Source organism: Aphis gossypii, chromosome 2 (genome assembly GCF_020184175.1).
Source record: "Aphis gossypii isolate Hap1 chromosome 2, ASM2018417v2, whole genome shotgun sequence".
In the NCBI taxonomy this organism is placed as follows: Eukaryota; Metazoa; Arthropoda; class Insecta; order Hemiptera; family Aphididae; genus Aphis; species Aphis gossypii.
In genome coordinates, this window is record NC_065531.1 from 10629933 (window position 1) to 10646987 (window position 17055).

The 17055-nt window shown below is 23.7% G+C and overlaps 1 protein-coding gene across 4 annotated transcripts in view; it reads left to right on the plus strand.

Annotated features, from left to right (window-relative positions):
• The window catches only part of LOC114121288 (lachesin-like), a 176126-nt gene that overhangs the window by 78786 nt on the left and 80285 nt on the right, over positions 1-17055 (plus strand). The window lies entirely within an intron of this gene.

Below are 17055 nucleotides of genomic sequence, written 5' to 3' on the forward strand. Positions count from 1 at the left end.
AAGATTGTTCTAATGTTTTTTTATTTCAATTTTAATAGGCTCAATTGTTGTTTCATTTTGTTTTCGTTAATAATTTGAGAACAAAAACATCAAATGTGATAGCTTTGGTATTTTAATATTGTTTTATGTAATGTATATTTGATAAATAATTTATATTTTTAACGATGTTACACATTAAAAATTAATAAATTTAATAGTAAAAAATGAAAAATTATAATATTAAAATATTATTTCGTTTACAAGTAATAATTTATTAAAATATCGTCATGGTAATTATTTACTTGAAATATGCCATAATTGTATAACTGCTGTCTATTATCTAATATTATTTAATAATTATTTAGTGTATCATAAAAAATATTAGTATTTTACAAATGTACATTAAAATATCTTGAATAACTAAATAGCTTAAACTATCACTAATCCCCTAAAATAAGCTTTATCTTTAAAAATGTATTGAACATACACTGAAAAAATATTGTATTAGAGCTAATTTCAAAATTATTGTAAACAATTAAAATGTTATTAAGAAATATTTTTAGAGTTTTCACATTAATTTGTAATGGTCTATAAGAATATGAAGTAATTCACATGTTGACTATTAAAAAATTAGAAATTAAGTGAACTATGATTTTATGAAAATTGTGTTATATACTTAAATATTAGATTTAAAAAAATAAAAATATACTTTTATATTTTTATATTCTTGATAAGTGCAAATTAATTTATAAAATAAATAACAATTGGTTAAATAAAACGTATTATTATACAATAAAATTCATATTTATTTAATATATATATAATATATTTTTTTATAAATAATTGTAAATAGAGTAAAATATAAGCGTTTAGATAACATAACTATAATTATAAATACATGTACCTTATTGTAAGTTATATGATTTCAAACTTCGAAATCACATCACTGTGATGCACTTGATTGCATATACTTTGTTTATGCATTGTTTTGAGGCGATGCTCGTTTAATTCTTTGTAAATACTTTATTTACATTATTTATTTATTTTTTTTTTTTGCAAAACACATTCACGATAGAGTTGTCATTGATATATCCTTTCCACAAAAAAAACAGAGGCTTTATTCAACAAATACCCTCCAATCAAAGCGTTGAGGTGTTTCGAGGTTAGGTTACGTATATTATCACCACCTATGCGGCAAAAGTTTTCAGCGAGTTGTGTGCATTAATTTTGTACCCACGCTCTTCAGTGCGGAGTAACGTATAGTTTTAATTATCCAACCAGGCATGGGGTTCTAGAACGCGTAGGTATACATCCAATATGCTAGATAAGTTATAAAATAATATCGACCCGAACCAAACAACAGCCAAATTTTCCACCACCCGTGATAATTTATAATATATTATGTATATGTGAACGCGTAAAACATCCCGGAGAGCCGTAAGTCTTACGACGCTTACACTGCGCGGCGTTGGCAGTATAGTAATCTTGTCAGTGCGCGAGAGCATTCGAATCCAGCTTTTCTGCACGAGTAACGAAATTACTTTAAATTTACTCTATGAACTGCGATTTTGTCTACCTATATCATAATGTTTGTACATGGTTGCCTGTTGCCGAGTTGTATAAACATATGTATAATATATATATGTATATACATATATATATATATATATATATATGTTATATAGTATATACGTTACTGTTTATATAATACCGTATAATATATGATTACCGTTTTGATATCTTTTGAAAACGCGTCCGTGGCGCCATTCATATTAGATTTCTAAGTTAGATATCTGCTGGTTTTCTTTAAGTATATAGAATTATTCAATGAATATTTTTGTCTAAATCATCATATTATCTAGATTCTAGATAATATGTAAACTTTTGTATTTTTTTATGTTCTTCTATTTATGTTTTTATTTTTTGTTTTTGTTCTTGTTTAATAGTAGCTTTGGCGATTGTTCCGTAATAATCTTAGAAACTATTCTTGGTTGAATATTTTTGAAAGCTAACTGATTTAGGGAATAGTCGCTCTAAATCGGTGGAATTCCGTAAATCAAATAGTTATAAGTTCTTCATACTATGTATTAAAATATTTATAAATTATAGATTATATTATTATGGTTGCTAGCCACTTAAATCCATAATAATTAAAGTTTAATTGTATACGTTTTTTTCTTATAATTAATAAGTACACCTTAAGATATGTTTTTATAAATTACTCCATTGTATAATACCTATTTTTAATTTTTTTTTTGGTAAAAAGTAAAAATAGATAATAATTTTTTAAGATTCTATACACTTATTACTCACAAACACATATTAAAACATAAATAATTATAAATAATAGTACTTATACTAACAAAAAAGTATTAAACAATAAACATAGCTTCATAGAGATTATCATATTGTTTTTTTTTCAAATACATTATACTTATTTATATTTAAATAATAATATGTTATGACTAAAGGGGAAAAAAATAATGATGGAATTAATTTAATTTACTTAAATATAAATAACAATAAAAATATACACACAATCAAGATATTTTATAAATATTATACATTATTTCGTACTTAAGTGTATAACTGTATGTATTAATATAATTAAGTGATTTATAGAAATATGTATTAAGGTGTACTTATTAATTATAACTTATAAGAATAACTTTATTATTAAACTTAAATGATTATGTATTTACGTGACTATAGGATTTATAATATAATGTATAATTAATTAATATTTCTCACAAATGGTATAGAGTATTATTCCCCAAATCAGTTAGCTATCGGAATAAGCGTTCCTGTTAAATAATGGATGGTCTCATAAAAAATAATGATTTGCTTATTTTTTTAAATAATATTATGATACCTCATCATATTCTCGTGAGTCATAAAACTTTTCTTTATTTTCCTTCTTTGTAGATTTTTTTTTCTTTTTAATTGGCAATATTTATATATTAATAAATTTACACTGAAAACAGTGAAAACTTTTATTTTAATTAAAAAAAAAAAGGAAAATATATTATATTGTACTGTACTTACTACTCGTTCACATTATTATTATTGAGCGCATCGAACTAAAATTGACCGGACTTCCAGATTTCAGAAAGGTCTCAATATATTCAATATATTATTATACAATTGCGTACTATGCTGTATCGTCTATATATACTCGTATATAATACGCGAGTGTTTGCTAATGCGTGTATATTTCACACGGTTTTCCGTTCTTCGATTATTCTCGCCATAAATCGCAACTTGGAGCCATTGTCGAACCATTGGCGGCCACGAAATCAAGAAATATATCACACATACATAAACACACACACACGCAAACATACACACAGAATAAGTAGAGGATAGCGGAGACGATATATCTCTCACTGTCTGGATCGACGTCCGCTGCTACCGATAAACAATACCAACCTTATAAATATTTTTAAACGTTTGCATCGGTCATGTTTATACATACACATACGAAGATCGATGTACTTAACGTTAAAAATCGATAAATCCATCAGAGACGATCATAGTTTGACCTCTGCCCTCGTATTACACATATCCAATACACGATTTTCAAATTGATGCTAGTTAATTCTAATAATAAAAAATATAGAATTGTTATGTTCTCTTTTTTAAACAATATTGCATTTTTTTTTTTCAAAATGGTAAATGGTAATTAATGTCTTTTGTATTTTTTCCCCTCATTAAAATGTAAAATTAAACACTACAACAAAACAATACAATGCAAACCACTGCAAACGTCTTATTCTTTGTTAGTTTGATTACATTCGTATGCCATGTATAAGTACAAAAAATAATATTACATAAAAAAAAGTCAACATATTTTAAGTTATAAGCAAGTGTTTAGTAAATATTTAACAATATGTTACGTTCATTGGTTAAATATTTGACCCCCAATACAATAGTATTAAGTAGTAATTTTTACGTACTTTTCGCGGATGCTATATGGTTTAAATAAGAATTTACAGTATTAATGGTATTTAACATAAAATGAAAATTAATCTAATTTAAATATTTAGAAAAATATATTTAATAAAATGTATAGTTAATAATTATTGAATTTTAACAAAGGCAGTAAAGATATTTAAAATGTTATATTTTTTTATTAAATTGTTTTTTTTTTTTTATTTACAATCAATATTAGGTAAATACTATGATATACAAATAAAAAATAAAATTAACAAGGCTCACATGAAAAAATATCCATTTATGTTACACTATACATTTTAAATAAACAATAACATAATTAAAAGAATGTTATATTAAAATATTATCTAAATATTTGAATTCAAGAATTTTTTTAATTTTTTAGAGATTAATTTTGGTTTTCACTAAAATGTTCGTTCAAGATTTGGCACATTTTTGTAGACGGTTACAATACTTTTATTTTGTCAAAAATAAATAAACACATATATAATTTAGTTTAGGAAACATTAAAAAAAAAAAAAAAAATAATGATAAAATTAACAAATGAAGTATTTTTAATAATATAAGAAATAATTTCATAAAATTAAAATGTTGGAAAGTTATTACCTATGCCATAATCGTATCAAAATGTATATTATTATATTTCATCCCAATATTGATTTTGTTATATTATTATTACGTTTTATTATATAAATTTTACTTTTTATAAATAGGTAATAAGACTAGAATAAATATAATCTTTTCGTATTACATAAAATACAGCGTGAAATAAAGTTTGGAACTTGAAATTAAAATTAATTAAGTATTAACCACTTATTGATGACTTAAATTTTTTTTCTGTGTGTGTTATTTGTAATATATTTCATAGTAAGTATAATGTATAACTATTTTTACGAATAGATTACATGAATATTCTCATAATATTATAAGGATATATTATTTTATTACCTATATAACTTTATTTTTAAGGATATTTAATCATATTAAACTATGATTTAAATTCAAACTTTTGTCTCTACACATTATTCAATTTGAAAAAAATGTATACTTTATTTATACCATACATTTTTCAACATACAACGTTATTTTATGAGTAAAAACAATAAAACCAAATGATTTCCTTTACACTCCGATTAACAGTCAAGCACCTTATCATCAAACGCACACAAATAGAAGCTGTTAGAGTGTGATACAATATTTTTAAGTTTTTCTACTAATTGCTAAAGAACAAAGTGAGACAGCTAACAAACAATAGCTAAAATAAATATAAATAATTTATTGTAACAAAAAATATAACCTGTACAAAATCTTTAACAACCATTAATGTCTGATTATTTAAGAAATATTATTACTAATATACATAGATATATATAAATTTCCAACACCATTGGAAAAGTTTTCATTTAATTTTAATAAAATAAAAATATATGATTCAATTTAGTTTTATAATTATTATTTAAAAATTATAATTATCTCAAGAATATTAAAGAATATCAATACTGCAGAAGCACTTGGTAATTCGAAAAAAAGAGAAATTTATTTAATGTTTCATAGTAGTAAAGAATGTCTTAATCTTAAAAATAATTTGCATATTTACATAGATAAAATAAACTGACTGTTTTTAAATTAAAATATCATGAAAATTCCATTAACGCTGAATAGAAAAAAATTAAAATACAAACTAATGTGTAAATTGTCCAGTGTACAATTTTACTGTATCCATGGGAAATTAGAGTAATTGTAAATAGGAATCTTTAATCAAAATCATTCATAACTTAAAATCTGATCAACATAGTAATTACATTTTACAAGAAATATGTTAATTTTTTTTAGATATAATAATGGTGTTATTATTAGTAATATTTATTAATTAATTTATTAATTATTTAGTATAAACAATTAAAATTATAAGTAATAAACCTACTTTAAATCTAAAATCTGATATAATAATATTTATATAGTTTATGATGACATAATATAAAAACTGTATAAAATACACATAAATATTATGTATAATATAGTATTCACTTATAAATATAATTGTTCTATAAGTTAATATGTATAATCTAAATTTTTAGTACATAAATATATTAATTTATTATTTCAAAATGTGATTGTAATAATAGCACACAAAATATTTAGAAAAAATATGAATTTTTCAAGCTGTATTTTATCTAATAAAAAAAAAGATTATTCCGTTTTATTCATTGTGAAAAAATTAATGAAAGCTATGATAAATCCATGTGCCTATCTGCTATAAACTATTTTTACTAAATTAGCATATTGTGCAATATAATCAGTGTAATATCTTTATTAAATATAAATTATCTTGTAAAAATATAAAATAATATATTTTACAACTATAATAAATTGGGTTTACTTATAATTTAAGTCTTATTCAATAACTTAAACTTAAAACTTGATAAATAAATTGCCGAAAAATATAGGTATTTTTTGATTAAATGTAATCCACTAAGATCCGAGTTTAAGGTTTAAAACTTAGTTAATTAAACTATATAATATGTTATGTACTTATAAATTTCCTAACTTTTAAAAATTAGAATTAAAACTCCTAAAGTAATTTTTGAACAAATTGAATTCATTGAGCCATGGATTTTTATACACGTAACATCGACCAGCTGGTGTAATATCAAACATCGTAAATATAATAGTTATTCATTTAAAAAAAATAATAATAATAATAGTTTTTCTATTGTTCTGAAATTACTGTAACGGTTTGTATTTATTATTTATACGATGTTTACTTAAAAAAAAAAAAAAAAATGGGTTTATTAAACTACTCTATTTTATTCCTTGAATTCGTGCAGTGTAAAAAGTTATAACTTTTTAAATCAAAATATTTTAGTTTCTGAGTGATGAATGTATTGGTTTTACAATGATGTGTGCTTATTTTTTTTTTGTCGTATCATTTAGAGTAATACTTTTACATTCAATTTTGAGGTTGGTTACTGAATTTTGGTAAGTAGAAAATTCAAAGTATTTTTTATAAATGACCAGGAATAACTAAAAACTATTTACTAGAAAATGAGTGTCATGTGGTAGATAATAATTAAAACGTTGTCTATCTCTAATTCAGTGTACTAATGACAGATTAATATCAATCAGGGAATATTAGATTATTAAGATATTAATAACATTAGACAAAACACTTATATACCGAGTAAAATTTAACATTTTTTTTTAAATAAAATGTTATTATAAATATTTAATTTTACTGAAGAAACGAGACTGCTATGGGACACGAATATGTAGCAGGCCAAATAATTTTATCGCTATAATTATTATTAATTTTAAAGTAATTAAAATATTGTTATATTTATATGTTAGGACTCTGTAATAATATAAAATTAATGTACGATGAGTACTATGTATGAGTATCCAGTTATTTATGATAAATAACATCAATGTATTGTTATAGTGAAATTTAAATAGTATAATGTTGTTTCATATATAATTACAAGAGAAGATTAATTTAACTCTAGTTTTTGACAATATTAATTTTTATTTTTGAAATTTAAAAAATCGTATCCCTATTGTAATTTGTTTTATGTAGTTTAATGTTTAAAATGTTTTGAGTTTTTGTGCTATATATGAACATTTGAATTTTCATTTATTTTAAATTTATGTATCATACACCTTTGTTTTGAAGTCGATAATCTTTAAAATGCAAAATAATGTTCCTCGTAAGTTGTTATTCCGCGAATCAAATAAAATATTCGTTTTTCGTCTGTTCTGTTCGCACAATATAATATAATATAATATTTTATTTTTTGTTTGACATTTCTAATGAATTTCAGAGGCTAATAACAGAGAATAATATTATTTTATCTTATTAACGTGGGTTTTTGTATATATTTGAATGTTGTGAAATGTATTCATTATATACATGCATTATACATATAATATATTTAATATACGAATGTGGATCCGTAATATTTTATCTTATATACGTTCATAGAACTACTGTATTCGATTCCCAAGGCAAATATACATTTCAATATTTTCGAGTCTGATGTGCGTAAAGAATATTAAATAGTTAAAAATCGAATTAGGTACCTACTCGAATTATTGTTGTGCACGGGTCGTGTTTTATGGTAATTTAATAAGTTCGATTTTTTACAGTTGCATTTCACCAGTTTGTATCAAATTAAATATTCCTGATGGTAAACAAGGTAAATAAATAATGAAAAAAAAAAAAATGAAATGCATTATTACATCTTAAGAATACGGTTTTTCCCTTTTCTTAAATAGCGTTTTTCAGTTCACCGCGTGAATAATAAAATGTTTGGTATAACGTACATATTAATGAACAAAATAAATTCAGCATAATATAATAGACATAAACATGCATTTAATTTAATGTGTTAACAGTACTAAAAAGCTTTTATTGAAATTATCTGTACGTATGTATAATTATTTATTAACAAAAATAATAATTTGTTATTCTAATTTAATGTGTCAGTATCTATTTGTAAAAAAAAAATTCTTTGAATTTAAATAAAAAACTATATTAATACAGTTAAAACTCTCATATGTTATATAGATAGATTAAGCTATAGATCAGAAGTTCTCAACCTTTTTCGATTCATGTCACCTTTAACCTCTAGAATCAAACACTACGTCACCCTAACATCAAAATAATAAACAATCTTAGCTGTATAATGTATATAGGTAGTATATTTAAAAATTATTCTATTATTAAAAAAAATAGTTCTATTCACAGAAATAAACGTTTAAAACTTTAATATGAATATGAATAAAATAATATGATTTTTTTTTGCAAAAATGTATTTATTTAAAATGTTTTTCCTTTTCTCATTGATTTTTCGTATCACCCTAAAGCTGGGTCCATATCACCCCGGTTGAGAACTGCTGCTATAATAAAATCGAGACTTTATACTGATTTAAATTAATTAATGGTCCTAGCTAACTAAAAAAAAAATACTATAAGAGCTTCAGTGCTAAAAATCACATGTCTATTTGTATCAAGATTTGAAGACAATTTCATCGTATTTCATTATGAGAAGGCATTCGTAACATTTAAAATTTACTAAATAGATTCAATGAATCAGAGATTCTTTTACATTACACTTCACTACAGCGCGTTCAAATTGTTTCTAATAATGGACTATGGTGTATTTTGATGTCTGTGCTCTTTAATATTATAATAAATTGTTTCTGCCACTCGTAAAGTTTCTGAAAGTTCTCTACCACCTAAGTCGTGTATAATTATAATAATAACAATATATATATAATATATATATACGCGTATGAGATGAAACAGGAGGCGTTTACTTTCGTCTCAATTTTATTGAAAACCTTCGAACATCTTCATTAGCTTTCTATAGGACTTCTAACGTTAAAATCGAACAGTAGAATTGCCTCGAATAGTAATAATTAGAATCCAAAATCAATGTAGCAGTATATTATATTATAGTGCATTATATAATATTACTATACACGAACCGATCGGTATCTTATCTTATCTAAACGGCGTCATTAGACATAAAATTGTAATAACATAATAATGTTAATCGGACATTAGCGTCAAGTACAGAGTACTCAAAAAATATTAATCCAAGAAATAATATAATATATATACAGCAATTATTTTATTATTATATAATGCGACGACCAAGTCTTATTTCTTATGATTCCGATGGCAATTATAAAACAGAACTTTGTTATGAGTAAAGGTATTGTGCAATAACATGAGCGTGTCACCGTATTAACAGAGTACAAAGACAGATGTCATGCGATTTCAATAAAATCTCTATTTAATTTAAAATGAAATAATGCCCGAGTTTTTTTTCCCAATACCATCTAGAATCCGCACTCTATTTCGCTACCTCAATCTGTATGATACGTATTAAGTCAATTCGTTAAGCCGGGAGATGAAATAATGTAATGTAAATGTTGTTGTAACGGTTCGTTTAAAACAAAATGGAGTTTAAATTTGATGACTTACTAAGCATTTTCTGGTGAATATCGTATAACCAGGAAAACACGATCAAAATTATTTTAAACTGAACTTCAAAGGCATCTATTATGGCTTTATTGCTAGTATTTTAAACAGATTTTTTACAACGTATACTGCATTATTTCAGTGAAAAAAAAATATTTCAGTTTAGTTCATTAGAAATCATCCTTAATATAATATTCAAACAACTAACCAGCGTAAAATGCGTTTCTTAATGAATATTTTAACATTCGTCGGTGCACTGTTTTAGTTTTTTAAACTTATTTAACTACCTATGTTTTTAATTTGTAATAAATAAAATCTTGATTATAAATCTTTTATGCTATTATTATAAATATAAAGAAATTGTATTTTGTTATGTTATGTATGCACATAATTTAGTTATAGGTACCTACATTTACAATGATCGACTACGTATTTCATCAACTTTTTTTGTAGTATTCTTTAAAGTACACATTCTTAAACTTTTCAATAATATTCATATTACTAGTAAATTAAATATTTTTTATTTGAACCAGTCTATGGTTAAGAGAGAAAATAACACAATATTTTTACGTGTATAGTAAGAAAAAAGACTTATAAATCGTATAGATAATTTAATAATGCAGTTACCTAATAATATATGATATTGTTAGTCATTATCTGTGTTCTAATTTATAAACTAATAAACAAGTACTTAATTAAATATGTTGACAAGTTCAAATCATAATAAACAAAAAGAAAAATGTATGAAATATCTGTTTCCAAAAGTAATTTGTCATAAAACTTTACCAATTACGAAGATGCATTTTCAAATATATACAAATACTAGGACACATTGAAATAATAAATGATATTATGATTATTTATTTTTGAAATACATTAGTATGGGTCCTTTTGGAAATTTTTTTTAGTGATTTTGGATTTATTAAATATGATCTAAAATATGTTCATGAAAAAATGTTTTCTTATTAAAATAATTATTTTATTATAATATCTAAATTCTAAACAATAATACTATCATTATTATAAAACAAATTCGTTTTTTAAAAACTATTATGACGAAATCTATATAATCAAAACTTAATACAATTACCGTTAATTTAATCCGCCAATCTTTCATTTTCTATGATCAATCATATTATTTATTTGGTAGGTAGATAAGTAATAAATTATTATGATAAAAATCTTTTGAATTTTTTACAATCTACTACGATTTTCGTTATTGGCATTAAAGTATAAAATACTTTTTTAAACGTATTTTATTTCATAAGAATATAATAACAAAAAAATTGTTATGATATGCATAAATCATTTATTTATCTTTATTCTTTACAATCTGCACCCTTTTTTATGCTTTCAGATTGCGCCGGCTGTAAATCATTGCACTTAATTTAGAGGCGCATGCAAAATAAAAATAAAAATAAAAATACGTGATTGGATTATGAAACATGGTTTTTCTTTTATTAACGAATACTATTAACATTTTATATTTTACCCTAAACTTTTTGTTTTAGAAAGATAAATGTAAATTTAATACGATTTGATAAACATTATAGATATAATAAGTATGTATACAGATTTTATTACAATAATTTGTAATCCAATATTATTGGTTGTACATAAAAAAAAGATGTTATAAAACTATATTTGTCATTTAAATGTAAAGATATGTATGAAATTAAATATAATATACCTATCTGTATAATATTGTTGGACGGTTACGTAGCATAAAAATATGAATGATAATAATATATATTTTTAGTTTCTCCAAATACCAATTATATTATGAATAAAATGTTATAGACGATTATAATATAGTGCTTTTCTCATTATGTTATACGTAAGATCATTAATAAAATGTTTTTAAACACTATGTTCATATACCTTTTTATATTTCAAAAAATATTGAAATATGTATATAATTTGCTAATTTGTTTAACGGAATCAAATACTACGTATGAAGTTTTTCTAGTAAAATATAAAATATGTAAGAATCATAAACACTGTATTTTATAGAAAATCATATTGCTGTTATGTATAATATATATAATATTATAATATATAGTATGTATAGATTTAATTAACTTCCAACAATATAGATAACAATTTTACTTTAACTTTAAAACTAAGAGAAAAAAATATAGTTATAATTTAAAAAGTTTTATATTACTTATAAAATGTTCTTTTTTTTTGCATAGACCATCATACATTATAGCTGAAATAACTTAATATAGCCATAACTTTTATACACGCTTGCTTTTTAATGTTTATTTTATTATATGAATTGTACCTATTGTTTTGTATTTCTTTTTTATTTTAAAATTTGCTTATTGCACAAAAATCATAGATCCTAAATGTAAAAAGAAAATATAAATTGAATATATTTATATATTTTTGAATATTCGTAGAGTAGCCCATTTTATACTTTGTTCTTATTAAAATCACCTATCATAAATAATTTAAAAATATCTTAAAATAAATACTACCAAAAGTGTTACAGAATGTCAACTGTTGATTATGATATGTTTAAATCACTAAAATCGTCTTCTTTAATGGCTTAATATAGATAATTTAAGTACTTCACTACAACCAACACGGTTCTCAATTATTTATTATCATTAGCTAGTTCTTCACTGTTTATACTCCTAGCATTTCTAGAAATCTGAAAATTGTTGTATTTTAATATAATTAAGACAAATGTTTAAAATAATTTTATAGCCCTTAGAATATCGATTATGACTTACACAGTCAAACTATACAAGATAACTTGTCAGAAATAATATTTATATAAAATCCCTTTATTTTATGTTATTTATATTTATGAAAATTCCAATTTTATATCACAGTCATTTCACAAATATATTCATTTATTCAGTATGTATTTAAAACATAATTATTAGTTATATTACAAACCGTATATAATAATACAGAATTTGTTGATTGAAGTATTTTGTAGCTTCTAACATTTAATTACCTATATTAGTAACAATGGTCTTAAATGTTTCATTTCATGAATGTGAACCAACGTAAACGTGCCAAAGAAAGACGTTAATTTTATTATTGAATTGAATTTGAAACATATATATTTTAATCAACTAAGTTTAAAATAGTTCTCTTAATTTTGCAAATTATATTCCTTAAAACTTTTCGATTCTACATTTGGTATCGTGAGTATTCTCAAAAACTTCGGCTGAAACTTTCAGAACACTATATACGGTAAACCTTTATTGTTAAATACCCGGATTCTATCTTAATAATGATAATAGAATCAAAAATCAGTTGTAAATTAAATCAAATTATTTAGCTGAAGTAAAATCTAACTTAATGCATATAAGTTTAATGATGGTGTTTTAAAATGTATTTTTACTGTATCAACAATTTTAGGTACTAAAAATGATTTTGTTTTATAAGTTCATTAAAACTATTATATTGTCTTAAAACTGTTGTTTGAGATAAAATCATGTGCCATTGAGTATTAAATTACAAATGCACGTATGCTGTAGTTTAAAAATAAAGTTTACAGCGAGTTCACTTGACAAACTATTTAAGGATGAACAAGTTAAAGATAATATAAATTGTATTGTTACGTAGGTTGCGTAGGTATATCTTAAAATTAAAAACAATGAATTGTTTTAGAAATACTGGGTGCTCGCAGATAAACCCGTCACCCTGTAGATACTCCCACACATTACATGCACGCGAGGTCAATAATGTTTAAATGCTTATATATCTCTGCAGCCGGAGTTTTCAGTCGTATAAGAAATACGCGGAAGGAATCGAATCGGGCGGAGTATAGTAAGACCGTTAAACACGGATTTGATTCAAGAACTTTTGGCTCCAATTGCCGTATGAAACTGCAAACGTGATGAGCCTCTAGGGGTGTATAACAGTTTTTACTGTATTCCGGATCCACTCGCTTAAGTATATATATAGAGAAATGGGTCTTTCCTGCACGAGAATTCGTTTTTTCTTTTTTTTTTGGGGGGGGGGAGGGCTGTCACTACGTTATATATAGACTTGAGCCCGAGGTAAAATCGAAAATAATATTCTAGTATTATATTAGGTATAGTTTTCACTCCGATCCCGCATTGTTACGCAAATTTACGTTTTCGCGGGTTTCGTGAATAATTTAAATCCTATGAAAATTATTAAACTTCTACGCGTAAGTGTTATAATACCATGGCGATTTTAAAGCATATATAGAATACGCCTCGATATACCTACTTATACATAAATATATATACCTGATGATATTTATGCATACCGGTATCGAGGATTCGAGCCATGGGGTAATATTGAAATTATATTTACTATATGCATGAATAATAAGATACCAAAATTATAATAATGAAAATTGACAATCGAAATTTTGACGATATTTTATAACATTATTATACGTCAATACGTCATACATAATATTTTAATGATTAACATGCGTTTATGTATGTTGCGACTATTATTGGCCTTTTTTTATTTTTATCTTAAGTTTAAAAGTATGTATTTTAATATTATATTTAATATTAATTATTATAATATTATTTATTGTTACTTAATAATTATGCAGTTAAATATAATATAAAAGTTTATAGTCAATATACATAGTAAAATATATTATATAATACATATATTAACAATCACTTGTGAAATCAATAAATAAATTAACACTGAACTGTAATAATACACACTTTTCAACAAGTTTTAGTGTTCTTTGTGTAATGCGAAAAATAGTCGTAAAAAATGAGTGAAAATCGCAATTAAAAATATAGTGGTAATTAAGTGCAGCTGGAATACAATCGTTAGCGATGTACTATTATAGTCGCTTTTAATTGGAATGGCCAAGTCTGATACTAATGTGTCATCTAAAATGTTATTTCAGTTTTTACGGGTCCAACTCGTCTTTTGATTTTAATTTCACGGTTTCGTAATACGCCTATTACAATAATCGTATCGCAATATTACTACTATATCGTATACCTAGTATAGCGATTCAAAACGATAGTTTAAGAACAAAAATATCTTTATAATATTTTATAAATGTTTCAAAATGCGTTTGGCAACAGAGAAAATTTAATAATCGAATTACAAATATAATAATATAATGGGTATGTTTTTACGAAAACACACCATATAGCAACACGTAATTATTAAGATTACAATTTTACCCGGTGGTTATTACTTAATTACCACAGTGGTATGAAATTACTCGTTATACTATTTGATCATCATTGGTTAATATTACATGGAATTTTCCTCTTCACACCGATTATTGACCACATTGATTACGATATTAATTTGATACACAAAAAATAACCCTAATTTTATCACCACCATCTGTAACACGTAGTTACGTTTTTGAAATAATACATTAAATAAATTTAACCCTATGGGTTGTCTATTATAAAATATTATGTTAGTGTTATTATAATATAATTTTAAAGGGAAAATATGGAATAATATAATTTCCATTTCATTGTTTCGTGAAATATTTTAGTGATCATTTTTTATACTATATTTATGTTTACTACATTTCTATTCAAGACAATCAAGACAAGACCAAAATATAGGTACCTTTCACCAAAACCCTGTCAACAGTCATGATATTATAATATTAAATAATACTGTTATTACGTCATAGCATTGTATATTAACACAATATCCGTTTCGATGTTAAACTAAATAATATGTTTCGTTAGCGCTTTTGACACGAATTTTTTTTTTATTTTGAATCAAAACTTCATATATTTTTTGATTATTTGTACTAGTAATTATTATGATAATATACTTTTGAAACATTTTAATAGTAAATTTACAACTAACCAATGCGATGACATATTATAATATAGAACCCGCGATGTATACGAGAGAGCTATTTTGGTCAAAAATCTATTAAATAAAATAAATGAAGAAAATATTATATTATTATATGTATTATATTAACACTGTTGATACATAATACAACTAAATAACAACAATAATTCGTTTCAAGCTATTTGACTCAAATATAATAAAAACGCGTTAAAAAAAAAACCGCATCGTATAGTATAGGATTTTCCGGTCGCATGCTTTTTATTGCGACCATATTATTAGTCCCACGTCCCATCTTGTACGTCGCACCCGTATCACTCGTACAGCAAGAAGCAAGACTAACCGTTCACATATCCAACACTATAAAATATAATACATATCTATACACTTCACTTTTATTTACTTATTTACTTTTTCTATCTCTATTTTTTTTTCTTTTTCTTCTACCTAACGGTTTAAAACGTTACTGTCACCGGTTAATAATCGCATAATAATACTTCATAATCAGTTAACTTAATAAAGCTATACATGGACGACAAACAAATCAAAATATTATCGACAGATCACAAAACAATCATCGCATGTGAAATTCAGTAATAAATATTACATATAAGATTATTTTTTTTCTATTACTCGTCCAATACCTATAACTAAAATAGTGTGTGCATAAGAACATGATAACGTTTTTTTCAAAAACAATAGAATTATAAAAATAATGTTATTATTTATTTTATTTATTTGTCGCAATAGTTCATTTTTTCTGCATACGTCTCAAAACTAGTGACATTCAGTGGATTTATCTGAATAATCAATAAACTCAACAAGACGTTCGCATACAAAAAAAAAATATATTTTTTTTAAATAGTTAGTTTTAATTTTCCATAACAGTAGCTGTTTTAACTGGGTAATTAATTAATTTAAATATATCTTAAATAAAATTATATTAAAAAAAATTTATTAGTATTATTAAACAATGATTTTTCATGATTTAACATTTATTTTCTCAACGATAAAAATAATTTCATAATTTATAAGTTCCTATATAATTAATAGTATCAAAAAAAAAAAAAATAAATAATAATAATAATAAAAATTAAATTAAATTAAATTTCATTAAAAATGTAAATAAAAGATTTGTCAGAAATAATTATCTAATTATATTCAACAGTATCTTTAGACATTGCAAGTGGTTTTAAAACTAGCCTATTCAAATGTGATCGACTTTGTCACCATACCAAAAAATGACTAGCCTAAAAAAACATCAACATCATTCAATTTTATTAGACACAAAATCCTAATTCATCTAATCCGATACCTTTAGCCATGTAAGTATA